This window comes from Ornithorhynchus anatinus, chromosome X2 (genome assembly GCF_004115215.2).
Source record: "Ornithorhynchus anatinus isolate Pmale09 chromosome X2, mOrnAna1.pri.v4, whole genome shotgun sequence".
Lineage (NCBI taxonomy): Eukaryota > Metazoa > Chordata > Mammalia > Monotremata > Ornithorhynchidae > Ornithorhynchus > Ornithorhynchus anatinus.
Window position 1 is genome coordinate 11,382,944 of NC_041750.1, and position 16,273 is coordinate 11,399,216.

The 16,273-nt window shown below is 50.3% G+C and overlaps 1 protein-coding gene across 7 annotated transcripts in view; it reads right to left on the reverse strand.

Annotated features, from left to right (window-relative positions):
- Nucleotides 1-13,948, reverse strand: part of FZR1 (fizzy and cell division cycle 20 related 1) — a 58,584-nt gene extending 44,636 nt beyond the window's left edge. For 3 of the 7 annotated variants that reach the window (XM_029052713.2, XM_029052711.2, XM_039910453.1), the window contains exon 1: nucleotides 9,252-9,380. The gene's annotated coding sequence lies outside the window, so the exon portion shown is untranslated. Of the gene's footprint in view, nucleotides 1-7,630; nucleotides 7,808-9,251; nucleotides 9,381-13,808 lie in introns of those variants that run through there. The other 4 variants (XM_029052716.2, XM_029052709.2, XM_029052712.2 and 1 more) reach the window with 3 other exon arrangements.
- Between the last annotated feature and the right edge of the window lie 2,325 nt (nucleotides 13,949-16,273).

The following is a 16,273-nucleotide window of genomic DNA, read 5'->3' on the forward strand; positions in this document are numbered from 1 at the left end:
TCCTTAGTAATAATGATAATTATAACAATAATAATAATAATGGCATTTGTTAAGCCCTTACCTTCTCCCAAGCACTACCCAAAGCGCTGGATCTGATATAATTTTTCAATCAGATCTTGACCTCTCAGTGGGCTTTGACACTGTGGACCATTCCTTCACCTTGAAACACTACCGGACCTTGGTTTTATAGACACGATACTAACCTGATTCTCCTCCTCTCTGTCGGCTCTTTTTTTTTTAATAGTGTTTGTTAAACGCTTACTACGTGCCAGGCACAGTACTAAACGTTGGGGTACATCCCAAGCTAATCAGGTTGGCCACAGTCCATGTCCAAAATGGGGCTCACGGCCTTAATCTCCATTTTGCAGAAGTGAAGTGACTTGCAAGGTCACACGGCAGACAAGCGGCAGAGCCTGGATGAGAAACCAGGTCCTTCTGGCTCCAAGCCCCGTGCTCTAGCCGTCAGGCCTCGCTCCTTCTCAGTCTCGTTCACTGTATCTCCTTCTGCCTCACAGGTCCCGAATGCGGATGTCCCACGGGGCTCTGCTCCGGGTCCTCTACTCCTCTCGTTCTACACGTACTCTCTCGGGAAGCTCATCCACTCACACGGCTCCAGCTGCCACGTCGAACACGCTCAACTCCCAACAACGTCCCTTTTTGGCCCCGACCCGTCACCTAACTTGCAATCCCACGTTTCCGTTCGTTTCCACGACATCTCCACCCAAATGTCCTGTCGGCAACTCAAACTGAACATGTCTGAAACCTCTCCCATAACCATCACCTCCTCCCACCTTTACCACTTCTGACAACGACACTGTCATTCTCCCACAGTCCCAGAAGCCTAAGACTTCAACGTCATCCGGGACACCTCGCTATCCCTCACTTTCACATTCAAATCACCCCTAAATCTTGCAGACTCTTATCACACAACACTTCCCACAGCCTTCCATTCCTCTCTACCCAAACTGGCCCCACCTTGGTCCCAGCTCTTGCCTTCTCACGACTGGACTGTTTTATCAGCCTCCTCGCTGGTCTCCCTGCCTCCGGCCTCTCCCCGCATCCAAATTCCACTACATACTGCTGCATGGATCAACTTCCTGAACGATCGTTCATTTCACATTAATAGGGGTGGTATTTGTTAAGCACTGTTCTAAGTGCTGGGGAAGGCACAAGTTAATCAGGCCCCACACAGGGCTCATACAGGGTTCACAATCTAAGTCGGAGGGAGAACGGGAATTGACTCCCCATTTTACAGATGAGGTGAATCTAAGTGAATTGCCCAAGGTCACATAGCAGGCCCGGGGCGGATCTGGGATAAGCACCCAGGTCCTCTGTCTTCCAGGCCCGTACTCTTTCCACTAGGCCATGCTGCTCCTCAATCCCTCCAATGGCTTCCCAGTTCCCTCCGCATCCAGCAGAAACTCATCACTATCGGCTTCCAGTCTCTCCACCAACTGTGTCCAGCTAGGTATCAGCCACCTCCACCCGCCACCCCCGATGCACAGTCTCCGTCCTCCCAAGCCCATCTCCTAGCTGTACCTCCCTCTCAACTAGCTCAACCTGGAAACTCCTTCCTTGCCCCCTCTAATCTTACACACCCCAGCTCTCCCCACCTTCAAAGCCCTCCTACAATTCCTTCAATCCCTACAATCACTTCAGTCTATACTTCACTCTGCTGCCCAGATTAACTTTCTCCAGAAACGCTCTGGGCATGTCACCCCCTTCCTCAAAAATCTCCAGTGGTTGCCTATCGACCTTCGTCAATTCATTCCGACTACCCTACTGGTAAATATTTTTTGTGTCTGTGTCCCTTATTAGAGTGTACACTCCAGGGGGTCAGGGGACGTTGTCTCGTGCTTCTATTGTATTTTTCCAGGGGTTAGTATAGCGCACTGCATCCAGTGGACACTCAATAAATACCTTTATTATTACTATTACTAAACTATACTGAGCTGGTGGCCTAGTGGGACCAAAGCCCCAACTGGCCAGGAATCGGCAGCCCCTCTGAAGACCTTCATTTCTAGAATCTGGGGCTAGGTGTCCCAGGACTGGCTGAGCCAAGCAATTGTTTCACAACTGCAAGGCTGTCCTCTCAGCTGCCAGAACCATTCCCAACAACCCCTAGGTGAACCTACATTTCCTCAGGACCACTGCATATACGTCAATCAATTACTCAACGGTATTTATGGAAGGCCTTCTGTGGGCAGAACACTGTACTAAGCACTTGGGAGAGTACAGTCCAACAGAGCTGGTAGACGCGTTCCCCTGCCCCCAAGGAGCTCACAGTCTATGTGGTAGCGTCCCCGAGAAATGAAGCCCCACGCGGTCCTGCCTGGGCACAAACTAGGATCGGGACACCGCATTTTGGGCCTCTGCTCGGGCCGGGCAAGGTCCAGAACAAACTGGGGGTTTCTGGACTGTGCACTTCTTTCGGTTAAGGAATACATCTTTCTGGCTTGACTTGGTGCACCTACTTCAGATCCATACTTGCCTAGGTACATCCAATACTGTTATAACAAGCGTTTTCATTACACAATTTGATTACAGCACAATGGAGGATCAGGGAACCATTTCCCCCCGGCACAGGCGCTCGGGGTCAAACAAAACCCACAAGCTGGCACAAAGTAAATTTAGCGTGCACGTGTGGGGCGTCAATCAAGGCGCGAGGCTGTTCTCTTTCCAGGCTCACCATCAGCTTACCTTTATGTACCGGTTTAGTGCTTTGTGTTTCCACGTAGCTTTGTGACTCTACAGGGCGGGCAAACCTCTAGTGCCGAATGACCGTTAACGGGTCAAATCCCATGACGCATCAGGCCCCACTGTGTAGTCTGGGCTCTGTGAGCCCCGCCCCGACCCATCTAATTACCAACACCAATTGTCCTGAATCTATCTACCCCAGCGGTCAGCACAGGGCTTGGCAGAAAGAACACCCTTAAGAAATCCCGCAAGTACGATGATCATCACCATTAATTCAAAACACTGCGGTGAAACCCTCAGCCCCGGCGCTATGCTCACGCCCAGCGGCTATACCGTTTCAGCCAAGTGAGCCGCTCCAGAGGGCTCCACGGTGCCATTTTTACTTGCCAGGAGGGGCCGGTCACCATGCCGGGGCTGGTCCTGGAATGGAAGCCAGCAACCCGCCCGTATGTCTAGGGGATGATGTATCCCGTGATGCAGACACATTTCTAAGGAACCCATCATGGCTAAATCGTGGGGTATGCCTGCATTTAATGCAGCACAGTAACGAAGCGGGGCAAAGCTGGAAAGCATTCCACTCCTGGTGTACGGGGCAAAAATACAGGAGCTTGCTTGGAAAAATGTCGGACATTGTGGTATCTCTGAACCGGCTTCCCTCCACCCCACTAATTCACATCAAATCAGTGGCTACCACAGTGCAGTTTTCCAAGTGCTGCGAGGTCCTTCCTGCACCCGAGGAGAGCTCCCTGGACCTCAATTTAACTTTTCATGATGAAAATGAAGCTAGGCCTGAAGAGAATACAAGAGTGGGTCAAGCCTTCATTTGAGCTAAACTGTCTTCAAACCATCATTCAATCGCATTTGGTGCTGAAATGTGTGGAAAACCGGCCGATACCCGAGGTATTCAGGCCACACGTTGCTATTCATGATCCACTTCATGATGCTTACATCCCAAACTTAGAAAAGCTACTTAAGAAATTCAGACCACACGAGATGCTTCCCTTTTAGAAAATTCACATCTCCTGCCCTGGAAAGTTCCTGTGGATAGATTCCATCCCAGGAACCAGTAAGATTACCCCACTGCGTTTAAAGGTTTCTCAATCCTGGCTGCCGTTACCTCACGGTACGGGGTCTCGGTTCCCCTAGAGAGAAGTCATCTAAGTTCCTGCTGATAAGCCTCAGGAAGAACACGGTCTTCCCATTATTTCTCTCCATTCATAAATGAATTAGAAAGGATTGGCCAATGAGTAGTTGCACGAGACAGTACCCAAGGAATAGAAAGACTGGCAATGAGTGAAATCTTTTTGAGACCTTCATGGCACCGCACCACTTGCAGAGAGTTCTCCTAAACCCCAGGAGTTATGTCACCTCCCAGAGCCTCCCTTTAAGGAGAAGGTGCATGGCAGTTCTCGGCGCTCAATGCCACGCATGTGCACACAAGCCGTTTCTTCCGACACCACAGTTGGCTGAATCCAAACAAGCTCGGGTGGTTGGGTGAGCATTCCCTAATTCCCTAGCACCTATCTAGACAAAACGCATAGTGGAAAACACGCGTCAAGGCAGCACGGAGTGCACTTTACGCAAGCCGTTTGGCCGTCGATTTGGTCATCGGGGTTCGGATGTTTTAAAGGCTTAATGCAACATGATTCCCGGCCGTTACTTTTCGAGAAATAATCAAACGAAACATATCCTAATCCAAAATATTAAGTTTCCCTTTCACCACTGATTTTACTTACAAAAACCCACCCAGCATGAGAGTCTTTTCACGATGAGCCCTCAAGGGTCAGTTCTCCACCAGCATTATTCAATCTACTAGCAGGAGTAAGACTCAGCAGTGTTTGTTTCCTGGGGAGAGCACAACCTTCGAGAGAGCTGCAAATCATGTGAAAATTACTTAACATTTCCGGCAGGGCTGTGAATGATGCCTCCAAAATGATCCATAATATATTTCAACTAGTCACCATGGAGGTTCCATAGACGTCCTCTCACTCCCCGTGAGAGGATTCTAAAAGCGAGCTTTCAAAATCTCTACTCCATTTAGATGCACCAAACCAGGGCACTTTATCCACCAGCCTATCGCTTAATTAGTTCCTGCCAAATGTCAACTTAGGCCTTTAAAAACAAAAAAAATTGTAAGGACCTGAGTTGAAATTCGGAAAGTGTTTTCATCCTAAGCTAAATCCGAACCCTTTCTAGACTGCAAACTCGTTATGGGCTGGGAACATGTCTGCTAATTCTCTTGTATTATACTCTCCCAAGTGCTTAGTACAGTGCTCTGCAGATAGTAAGTGCTCAATAAATACCAATAATAATAATAATGTTGGTATTTGTTAAGCGCTTACTATGTGCCGAGCACTGTTCTAAGCGCTGGGGTAGACACAGGGGAATCAGGTTGTCCCACGTGGGGCTCACAGTCTTAATTCCCATTTTACAGATGAGGTAACTGAGGCACCGAGAAGTTAAGTGACTTGCCCAAAGTCACACAGCTGCCAAGTGGCCGAGCCAGGATTCGAACCCATGACCTCTGACTCTAAAGCCCGTGCTCTTTCCACTGAGCCACGCTGCATCTCACTGATTGATTGACTGATGACCACTATCATATTCACTCGCATATTTCATACCCAAACGAGGGTGAGTGGCTAGCATTTGGGGGCGTGGGGGGAGAGGAAAGGAGGGGAGGGAAAAGTAAGGGGACACCAGAGACTGCATGTCTTACTTCTACTGCACTCTCTCCAGTGCTGCTTATAACACATAATCAATGAATTACAGTAATCCCCGCCTCCCGCCCAGGGGTTCACCTATATGCTTCAATGAGGAAACTCCCTTGGCTAACTGTTCTGACTGTACCCTTCTTTCTACCCCACTCCGCGCTGCAATCACCGCTTACCCAAATAATCTCTTAATTCCTCCTCAAAAATCACAGGACACCGGAAGGACGGGCGGGCAGGGGGTGGGGGGGTGTTTGCGGTGGAAGTAATTCTGCGAGTAAATGTGGCGTCCGCATATAGATCAAGTCAACAAACGAACTTTAACAAGCTCCGTTTGTCTTCTGCAAACAGGCAGCACTTTTGCCAACTCATTATTTAAGGGCAGACTCTTGAATACTCTGGTTTATTTCATCGTTACGCGTATATCATACATACTTGCGGGCCTTATTTGAAAACGCCACTCCTGTCCGTCATGTTCACCCAAGGATACGGCGGGGGTGGAAAGGCCCAAGCAGGACTGATGGGCCCGACCACACCATGCACACACAAAGACTGCCCCTCAACCGGACTTGTCTGCTCTTTTTAGCGCTTGCTGCCGTATTGTCCCCTCCTTGTCTCACGATCCTCTCAAGTTAAACTCTCGACCCATCTCTACTACTCAATCTTGAAAATTCTGAAAGAACTGCTGTGAGCCTGGAGAGGTTGAGGATAAAGACTCAAATGCAATTTAAAAAAAAAACAAAAAAAGGTTTTTAAACCAAGGGGGATTATGTGGATTTCTTAAGGCAAGGCGACTAAATCTAAAACATAACATCTTTATTAGCTTGCATTTTGGCTCCTTCGGACTGTCCCTTCTATGCAACACGGTGAACCTGATTTTCATACCTTATCTGCAGCAGCACTTATTGAATGCCTACTGTTTGCAAACAAAGCACTGTTCTGGGCACTTGGGATCATACACTAGAAGACATGGACCCTGCCCTCGAGGAGTTTAAATTCTGATGAGGGAGAGAGAAACAGACACAAGTCGCAAACATGAAATAAGTTTACAAGGAAGGGCAGACACACAAATGCTAAAAGCAAAAGCAGGCAACAAATAAAGCGAACAGATACATACATGAGTGGGAAGGGTAGCTGATGGGATGATGTGACCAGGGAGTTGGAATCAGGAAATGCCTCTTGGAGAAAGTGGCTTTTTAGGAGGACCTTGGAGGTAGGGAGGGATATGGTTGGGTGGACTGGAGGGAGAGGTTGGACCTGAAACTTGTGACCATTTGCTAATCATTTATTCCTCCTCCTGACTCTATCCACGGTTTAGAATGACACGAGAGTGTCTGGGTTCTCTTCCTACTTCTCTAACCACTCCTCAATCTCCTTTTTGCTGGCTCCAGAACTGAATGGGCCACAGGGCTCAGTTCTAGTTCCTCTGCTCTTCTTGCTGTACACTCATTCCCTCGGAGAGTCCACCCATTCACCTGGTTTCATTTATCGCCTCTCCGGGGAGGGCTCCCAAGTCAATCTCTCGCTAGCTTTACAATCTCGCATCTCTTCCGGCATCCAGGACAGCTCCTTGTGGATGACTCAAGGCCACCTTAAACTCAGAGGAGCAGCTTGGCCTAGTGGAAAGGTCACGGGCCTGGGAGTCGGAGGACTTGGGTTCCAATCCCAGCTCCGCCACCTGCCTGCTGCGTGAGCTTGGGCAAGTCACTTCATTTCTCTGTGCCTAAGTTCCCCTATCTGGAAAACAGGGCCTCGACGCCTGGCCTCCCTCTGACAGTGCCTAAGTTCCCCTATCTGGAAAACGGGGACTCGATGCCTGGCCTCCCTCTGACAGACTGTGAGCCCCATGTGAGACAGGGTCTGTGTCCAACCCGATTAGCTTGTATCTGCCCCACTGCTTAGAACAGTGCACAGCACCTGATAAGCACTTAATACCACAGTGATAATAATAACAGGCCAAACTCTTCACTAGCCAGAATTTACGCAGGCAGTTAGGGAGGCTAATGGTGTAAAAGAGAAACAAACAAGATTAGAACCCCGGATTTGGGAGAAGTTGGTCATCTTCTGAAGAGCTGGTATGAACAACGCCTTTGAGCCCGTCACTGGGCAGGGACTGTCTCTACCTGTTGCTGAATTGTGCATTCCAATCACTTAGTACAGTGCTCTGCACGTAGTAAGCGCTCAATAAATACTCTTGAAAGAATGAACTGGGATGAAATTATCACCTTTTCTCCTTGGGGTCGGTCAACCCTGAGGTGCCTTTGGGAGGGAAAACATCTTCAAAGTGAATGGTGCTGGATTAACATGGCGCCTTCTTGCTACTCTTTATGTCTGCTCAATGCCAGAGTACAGGCTTCCCTTGTCCTTCATCTTCCAGCCTCCAGTGTGATCCAGGGAGACCTCTTGGGGAATGGGGGGGGGGGGGGGGGAGAATGGACGAACAGTTGGCCACGGTACAAACTGACCTTGGCCTTACAGCTTAGACTATCATTGTAAGAAGCATCATTTACATTTTTGCATGCTAGAGAAAGAACAGACACTATGGATTTTTTCCCCAAAGTCTCTGGACAACTGGTAATGACCTTGACAACAGAACTGAATAAATGAAGCTCCCAGAATGACCTCGCAACCCCAAAGGCCTGTATTTCCAGTCCTCATCACAGAATCCTTTTTTTCCTGTCTTCCCAGCCTTGTTTGCTGTGGGTAGGGTCAAGGAGAGGAAGGAGATAGGGGTAACTCAGGCAAACCATTGGGCACCTGCATTCGATTATCCCTCGTGCTCCACAAATCCAAGGAACAGAATGCAAAATAGGTGGCAAAGATCTTGCTCGACAGCAAGATACGGCGATCAACAGCACAAAACGGACTTTTCGACTAATCTTCGATCAGTATCAGCCACGTTATCCTGTCATCTCCAGTACTGCCTTTTTTTAAAAAAAAAAAAAACAACCCACCAAAACACAACACGATGACAGGGAAAGGTGATCTTGCTGCCTTTAAATTATGCCACTTTGACCCAGGATCCACTCCCGGGTAAGGAATGGACAATTTGGATTCGTTTAAAGATCAGTTTTCGGTTTCAACGAGCTTCCCCCGCTTGGGATGGGGGAGCTGGCCGCCTCTTATTTGAAGGCGGCGTAGATATGGTCACTTTGGGGGCGATTTCCTTCATCCAAATTGATCAGAGAGGCTCCCTAATCTCTGGAAGCAGAAGGAGGCCTCAGTGGGAGGGGAACACCTTAGAGAAGCACGCAGAAGGGGAGGGTTGGGGTGAATGCCGATGGGCCCTCCCAGAGAAGAGGGTTGGGGAGGGGGGAACGAGAGTGGCTGGCGGGTGGGTGTGTACGGTCTTACCTTCTCTACGCCCCCAAGGGATGCCCTGAACTCCCTCGGTACGGGTGCGTGTGACGGAATAATAAAATCCTTCCCCTTAATGTCCTCGAGCAATGGAACGGGTGGAGAGGAGGGAACATGGTCGGAAGGGGGTGCCACCCAAACGGACGCTGAGGTTTGGGGCTTGTAATAGAAGGGACCAGGCCTTTTTTTGGAGGGGAGGGGACGGGGAGGGGGGAAGCCGCTCCATAAGGAAGTTTCGGGGGAAGCGAGGGGGGCTCGGTATTGTTAGACGAAAGCGGCCAGAGAGGAGGGCCGGGGCTGGCCGGGGCTTCGGCGGACAAAGAGCACCGGGGAGAGCGATCGGGGGAACGTCGGCGAGGAGTCCGGAGGCCCCCCGGGGAGGTGACACCGGCCCATCCCCCTCCCGTCCGGGAACAATATGGGGGGGCAGGTCTGCACCCACCGCCGGCCCCAGGACGGGCGGCCCCGATAGCCCTTGGGCTTCCTCACCTGGAATCCCCCGGTGCAGCGTTCAGTCCGTTTCTCCGCACCCCAGCCCGGCCCCTGCCGCCTCCACCGTCAGACTCCCCCGGCTCAGTATTCCCCTCAATATGGCGGCCGCTCCACCGCGGCCCTTTCACTCTCCCCTCCCTCCCCTCCCCTCCCCTCCCCCCCCCCGGCCGCCCGCCCGCCCCGGCCGACCGCGGCGGCGCGCTCCCGTCCCCGCAACCGCCTTCCCCTCGGCCTCATTTGCATACAGGCGCGAGGGGCATGTCGGGAGTGCATCACGTTTGCACGATTTGAATCAATACAGGAAGCGCGGGGAGGGGGCGAGGGGAGAAGACTACCAGTTGCCGGGGCAACCCTACGGCCTGCGCTCAATCAGAGGTGCCGAGCTTCGGGAGCGGAGCCCAATCGCTTAGTGGATGTCGTTTGTATCTCTCTCTACAGATCGATAGGATTTGAAATAGCCTGTATAGAATATACCTATGTTGGGCATTTCATTTCATTCATTCATTCAATAGTATTTATTGAGCGCTTACAATGTGCAGTGCACTGTACTAAGCGCTTGGAATGGACAGTTCGGCAACAGATAGAGACCATCCCTGCCCAGTGATTTAGACATTTGCTGTGCCGTCCCTTATCGTGATGAAGTTGTCTTGTTTTTGTCCGTCTCCCTCGATTAGACTGTAAGCCCGCCATTGGGCAGGGATGGTCTCTATCTGTTGCCGAATTGTCCATTTCAGGCCCTTAGCACAGTGCTCTGCACATAGTAAGCACTCAATAAATCTATTGAATGAATGAATGAAGCCTTGCCTGCTTTTCCCCTGCTCCCCCTCGCTTCGTCTACCTGTTTTATTCATCTTCTTGGCACTTGGTACTAATAATAATAATAATAATGTTGGTATTTGTTAAGCAGATCACTGTTCTAAGCGCTGGGGGAGATACAGGGTCATCAGGTTGTCCCACGTGAGGCTCACAGTCTTCATCCCCATTTTACAGATGAGGTCACTGAGGCACAGAGAAGTTAAGTGACTTGCCCACAGTCACACAGCTGACAAGTGGCAGAACCAGAATTCAAACCCATGACCTCTGACTCCCAAGCCCGTGCTCTTTCCACTGAGTCACTAATAATGATACTGTTCTAATAATATCTAATATCTTCTAGACTGCGAGCCCGTGGTTGGGTAGGGATCATCCCTATCTGTTGCCCCATTGTACTTTCCAAGCGCCTAGTACAGTGCTCTGCACACAGGAAGCGCTCAGTAAATGGGATTGAATGGATTTGTTCATTCATTCATTCAATAGTATTTATTAAGCGCTTCCTGCGTGCAAAGCACTGTACTAAGTGCTTCGAGTTACGTGCTTAATAGGTGCCAAGCACTGTTGTAAGCTCTGGGGGAAATGCGAGGTCATCAGGTTGTTCCACGTGGGGCTCAGTCTTAATGCCCATTTTACAGATGAGGTAACTGAGGCAAAGAGAAGTTAAGTTATGGTATCCGTTAAGTGCTTACTACATGTCGGGCACGGTACTAGGGTAAATATAAGATGATCAGATTGGACGCAGTCCCTGTCCCACATGGGGCTCACGATTAGAGAAGCAGCGTGGCTCAGTGGAAAGAGCCTGGGCTTGGGAGTCAGAGGTCATGGGTTCGAATCCCAGCTCTGCCACTTGGCAGCTGTGTGACTGTGGGCAAGTCACTTAACTTCTCTGGGCCTCAATTCCCACACCTGTAAAATGGGGATTAACTGTGAGCCTCATATGGGACAACCTGATTACCCTGTGTCTCCCCCAGCGCTTAGAATAGTGCTCTGCATGTAGTAAGTTCTTAATACCAACATTATTATTATTATTATTATTATTAATCCCCATTTTACAGAGGTGGTAACCGAGGCACAGAGAAGTGAAGTGTCTTGCCCAAGGTCACACAGCAGACAAGTGGTGGAGTCGGAATTAGAACCCAGGTCCTTCTGACCCCCAGGCCCGTGCTCTATCCACTAGGCAACGCTGCTTCTCGCTTGGATCTGTACCCTAGAAGGACTTGCTATCCAGCAACGCTGCTTCTCGCTTGGATCTGTACCCTAGAAGGACTTGCTATCCACCCCTCTCTCGGCCCCACAGAACTTCTGTACATATCTGTAATTTATTTACGTCAATGTCCGTCATCTGCTGTAGACTGTAAGCTCCTTGTGGCTAACGATTCTGTTACATTGTACTCTCCCAAGCTTCCCAAGTATACACAGCACACAGTGAGCACTCAATAAATACCATCGATTGATTGGTTAAGGCAGTAAGTAAGGATCCAATCCATCCTCTTAGAAGCAAAAATTGCAGAGAAAATCTTGTAATGTATTTAACTGTATTTTCTGTGCGGGTTGGCAAGTGAGAAGCGGTGTGGCCTAGGGATGGGAGAGTCACAGAGGGGATGGGGAAGGAGGGTGAGACTGGAGGAGGTGCAGGGGGATTTTAGGGAGTTCAAGCTAGATGGTTTCAATCTTAATAGTGAAATAGATGGTGAGGTCATTGGGGCAAGAGATGGGGAAGGTGGGGAGTACAGGGATTTGAGGAGGAAGTTAAAAGTCTGAAACAGGTGGTGCGGGTCTGAAACTGAAGTTGTATTCAGGGGAGGGAGCGGAGTTGAGGGAGTGGGTTTATTTGTGCCTAAGGAGGAGGTAGGGTGGGTATGGGAGCCAAATGCGGCAGGATGACATAGGATAATCAGGGGTGGGGAGTTAAAGATAGGAGGTCTCTGTGGGGGATGGGGGTAGTTTTGGGAGATGGGGGTGTATGGCAGAGAAGGCAGGTGAGTAGGTTTTGGTCAGAGAGTGGGATTTCAGAGTTGGTGAGGTTAGAGATTGTTCATTCATTCAATAGTATTTATAGAGCGCTTACTATGTGCAGAGCACTGTACTAAGCGCTTGGAATGTACAAACCGGCAACAGATAGAGACAGTCCCTGTCCTTTGACGGGTTTACAGTCTAATCGGGGGAGATGGGCAGACAAGAACAATGGCAATAAATAGAGTCAAGGGGAAGAACATCTCATAAAAACAATGGCAAATAAATAGAATCAGGGTGATGTACATCTCATTAAACAAAATAAATAGGGTGATGAAGATATATACAGTTGAGCAGACGAGTACAGTGCTGAGGGGGTGGGACGGGAGCGGAGGAGGAGAGGGAAAGCGGGGAGAAGAGGGTTTAGCTGTGGAGAGGTGGGGGGGTAGAGGGAGCAGAGGGAAAAGGGGGGCTCTCAGTCTGGGAAGGCCTCTTGGAGGAGGTGAGCTTTAAGTAGGGATTTGAAGAGGGGAAGAGAATTAGATTGTCGGAGGTGAGGAGGGAGGGCATTCCAGGACCGCGGGAGGACGTAGCCCAGGGGTCGACGGCGGGATAGGCGAGTCCGAGGGACGGTGAGGAGGTGGGCGGCAGAGGAGCGGGGCGTGCGGGGTGGGCAGTAGAAAGAGAGAAGGGAGGAGAGGTAGGAAGGGGCAAGGTGATGGAGAGCCATGAAGCCTAGAGTGAGGAGTTTTTGTTTTGTGCGGAGGTTGATAGGCAACCACTGCAGGTGTTTAAGAAGGGGAGTGACATGCCCAGATCGTTTCTGCAGGAAGATGAGCCGGGCAGCAGAGTGAACAATAGACTGGAGCGGGGCGAGAGAGGAGGAAGGGAGGTCAGAGAGAAGGCTGACACAGTAGGCTAGCCGGGATATTACGAGAGCCCGTAGCAGTAAGGTAGCTGTTTGGGTGGAGAGGAAAGGGCGGATCTTGGCGATATAAAGGTGAGACCGGCAGGTCTTGGTAATGGATAGGATGTGTGGGGTGAACGAGAGAGCCGAGTCAAAGATGACACTGAGGTTGTGGGCCTGAGAGACGGGAAGGATGGTCGTACCATCCACGGTGATAGGGAAATCTGGGAGAGGACCCGGTTTGGGAGGGAAGATGAGGAGCTCAGTTTTGCTTGTACAGCAAGTAGAGATGATGAGCTTGAGCGTGAGGCCGAGTTGGTGAGTGGGTGGGGTGGAGCGGGAGGTCGCTGGAGTTGAGGAGTGAGAGGAAATGGGCAGTGGAAAGGTAGACAGGAGCATCTCTGTGGAGCGTGAAGTCCCTGAGTATCAATGTAGTGAGGGAGAAGAAGAGAAGCAGAAACTTCTCAAGCAGCTTCTAAAATCCTATCTCCTTCGAGAGGCTTTCCCTGACTAACCCCTCCTTCCTCCACCTACTCACCCTCCCTTCTGCATCACATAGGCACTGAGGCTATAGCCCTTTGGTACTCACCCCACCCCCAGGCCCACAGCACTTATGTACCATACTTATCCTTTTACTCTGCCATTGCTCCTATCTGTAATTTATTTTAATTTCTGTCTCCTCCTCTAGACTGCAAGCTCCTGCCTACCAACTTTATTGTACTGCACTCTCCCAAGTGCTTAGTATCGTGCTTTGAACGCAGTAAACACTCAAGAAATGCCATCGATCGATCGACTGATTGAAGGCAATCAGCCCTCTCCCCCGTTCCCTTCCCCCCGCACTTATCCTCACTTCTCTCCTACTATATAGTTATGAAGCTCACCTATGAGTGCGTGGGAAACGGAGACAGCCTATGTGGGTCCACGGTCCTGGCCACATTAGGCCCGCAAAAAGCCGGTCGTTTGTGGTGTCATTGTTCTTAAAGCTTATTGCGCCGGGTGCTGTTTTCCCTTTTGCTTCGTTGTCTCTCTTTCCCTAGGACGCTTTTGTCGAAGAGGGCCGAGCCGATCAGTGGCAGCTGTGACCGAAACATCTCTGAAGTCACTGTGTTGCATTATGATGCTTAGACTGGGGATGCATCCAGCATTTTTCTGTTTGCTTGGCAGGCGAAAGGCGGTGTGGGTGATTGTGAGGTGGTGTTGGGCACAAGCAGGTGACAGAAGAAGGCCACTGCTATTAAGGTTGCCAATCCCATGAAGGCCCGATGACTTTCTTCCATACGTGGACATCACTTCCAACCCTGGCAGAGGTCACCCGTTTAAGATTGTTTCTCCTGCATCAGTCCTAGATCACGTTAGAGATCTTCTTTGCGATTCGTCCTTGTAGGGGCTTAAGCGCTTGTGGTGGTAACTAAGCGCCTTTGCACTCTTTCCCCTAGGCCACGCCGCCTCCCTTTGTGCCTGCTCCCTCCCCCATTTAGATCGTAGGCTTCTTGAGGGCAGGGATCGTGTCTTCCACATTTCCTTTATGGCCCCCAAGATCCTAGCAAATGCTCTACGCACAGAAGGAACTCAAAACGCACTGATGATTCTGAATCTCATCAAAACCTAAGAGCCTCCCCAGATCCCACAGCAACCCTGCTGCTCTTTCAGCGACTGCTCTGAGCTGGATGCAGAGTTTCTGCCGGGGTTTGGGTTCGTGTCCGAGGCCGCAGACTGCTCCGGCTTGGGTTGGGGTTTTCTGCCTCTGTTGCCCACCTCCTCTGGCTGTCTCTCAAACTTGGGCTGGGGAATTCTCTTGAGGTAGAAGTGTCTGTGCTGTATTGGGGGCCAGTTAACCCCTTCCCATGATGGAAGATGGGCTTCCCAGTCCCCTAAAAGATTGTTCCATTCCATGTAGCTTTCCCCACATCATCAGGCTTCGTGTGTCTGTGCCAGCTGCCGAGTTGACACCTGAGCTGGATTTTCTTCCAGAGTCAAGGTCAAGAAGAAACCCTTGGCACCTGCCTGACTTGGACTTCTTTCCCTGAATGTGGCTGAACTCCAGGTGATGTCATTCAGTATGGGAGCCCTCTGGCATGTAGGGGACCCATCTTCCTAGGGAGGAACCCGCAGCCAGGCAGAGGGAGGGAAATTATGGGTTTTAAGGACTGCCATGCAACCTAACTGTGCATTTCACCAGTTCTGCAGTCGGGGCTTACCCTCAGAGTGCAGTGTGGAAAGCGTGACCCATTGCACAGCAATATTTTCAGGCATAGCTGTAAACGTAAGGTTCTCCAGCAGTGGCCTCAACTTCGTACCCAAAGGACAAACGCACACCCAGAGCGTATGCTGTAGTGGTCTCTCTTCCCCGATTCCTCGATCAGTTGACCAGGGAAACACATCCGCAATATAGAACTAAAGAAGAGTTGGAGGGAAACTCTAGACTTGCCAGTGTGCGGTCTCTTCTACCGGTCGATCAGTGGCGTCTGTCGGGCGCTTACTGTGTGCGGAGAACGGTACTGGATGCTTGGGAGAGGATGATATAATGCAGTTGGTGGATATGTTCCCTGCCCACAATGAGCTTACAGTCTACTACTTGAATGAAGGTTAGGAGAGTAGTTTTAGAACATTTGTGATTCTATCCCACTGCTCTCTTCCCCATCTTATGCGGGTATCCCCTTGTGCCATCAATTCTACCCGAGCAGCCTGTTTTCTGTGTTCCCGGTCTTTCACCACTAACTATATTATTATTGTGGTATTTGTTAAGCCCTTACTCTGTGTCAAGCGCTGTTCTAAGCCCTGGAGTAATAATAATAATAATAATTGTGGTGTTTTTTAAGTGCTTACTATGTTCTAGGCACTGTACTTAGTGCTGGGGTAGATAAAAGCAAATCAGGTTGGACACAGTCCCTGTCCCATGTGGGGGGTCACAGCCTCAATCCCCATTTTACAGATGAGGTCACTGAGGCCCAGAGAAGTGAAGTGACTTGCCTAAGGCCACACAGCAGACAAGTGGAAGAGCTGGGATTAGAACCCTTGGCCTTCACCCTTCCAGGCCCGTGCTCTATCCACTACGCCACGCTGCTTCCTACTACACTGCGCAGCTAACCAAGCTAATCGTGTTGGTCACGGTCCCTGCCCTTCTTGGGCCTCGCAGTCTAAGTAGGAGGGAGAATGGATTGAATCCCCATTTTTACAGTTGAGGAAACTGAGGCCCAGGGAAGTGAAATGACTTGCCCAAGGTCACCCAGCAAGCAATTGGCAGAGCTGGGATGAGAATCCAGGTCCTCTGTCTACCAGGCCCATACTCCTTCCACTAGGCCACATTGCCTCTCAAATGCCCACTCGACCTTATTGGGGCAGGGTA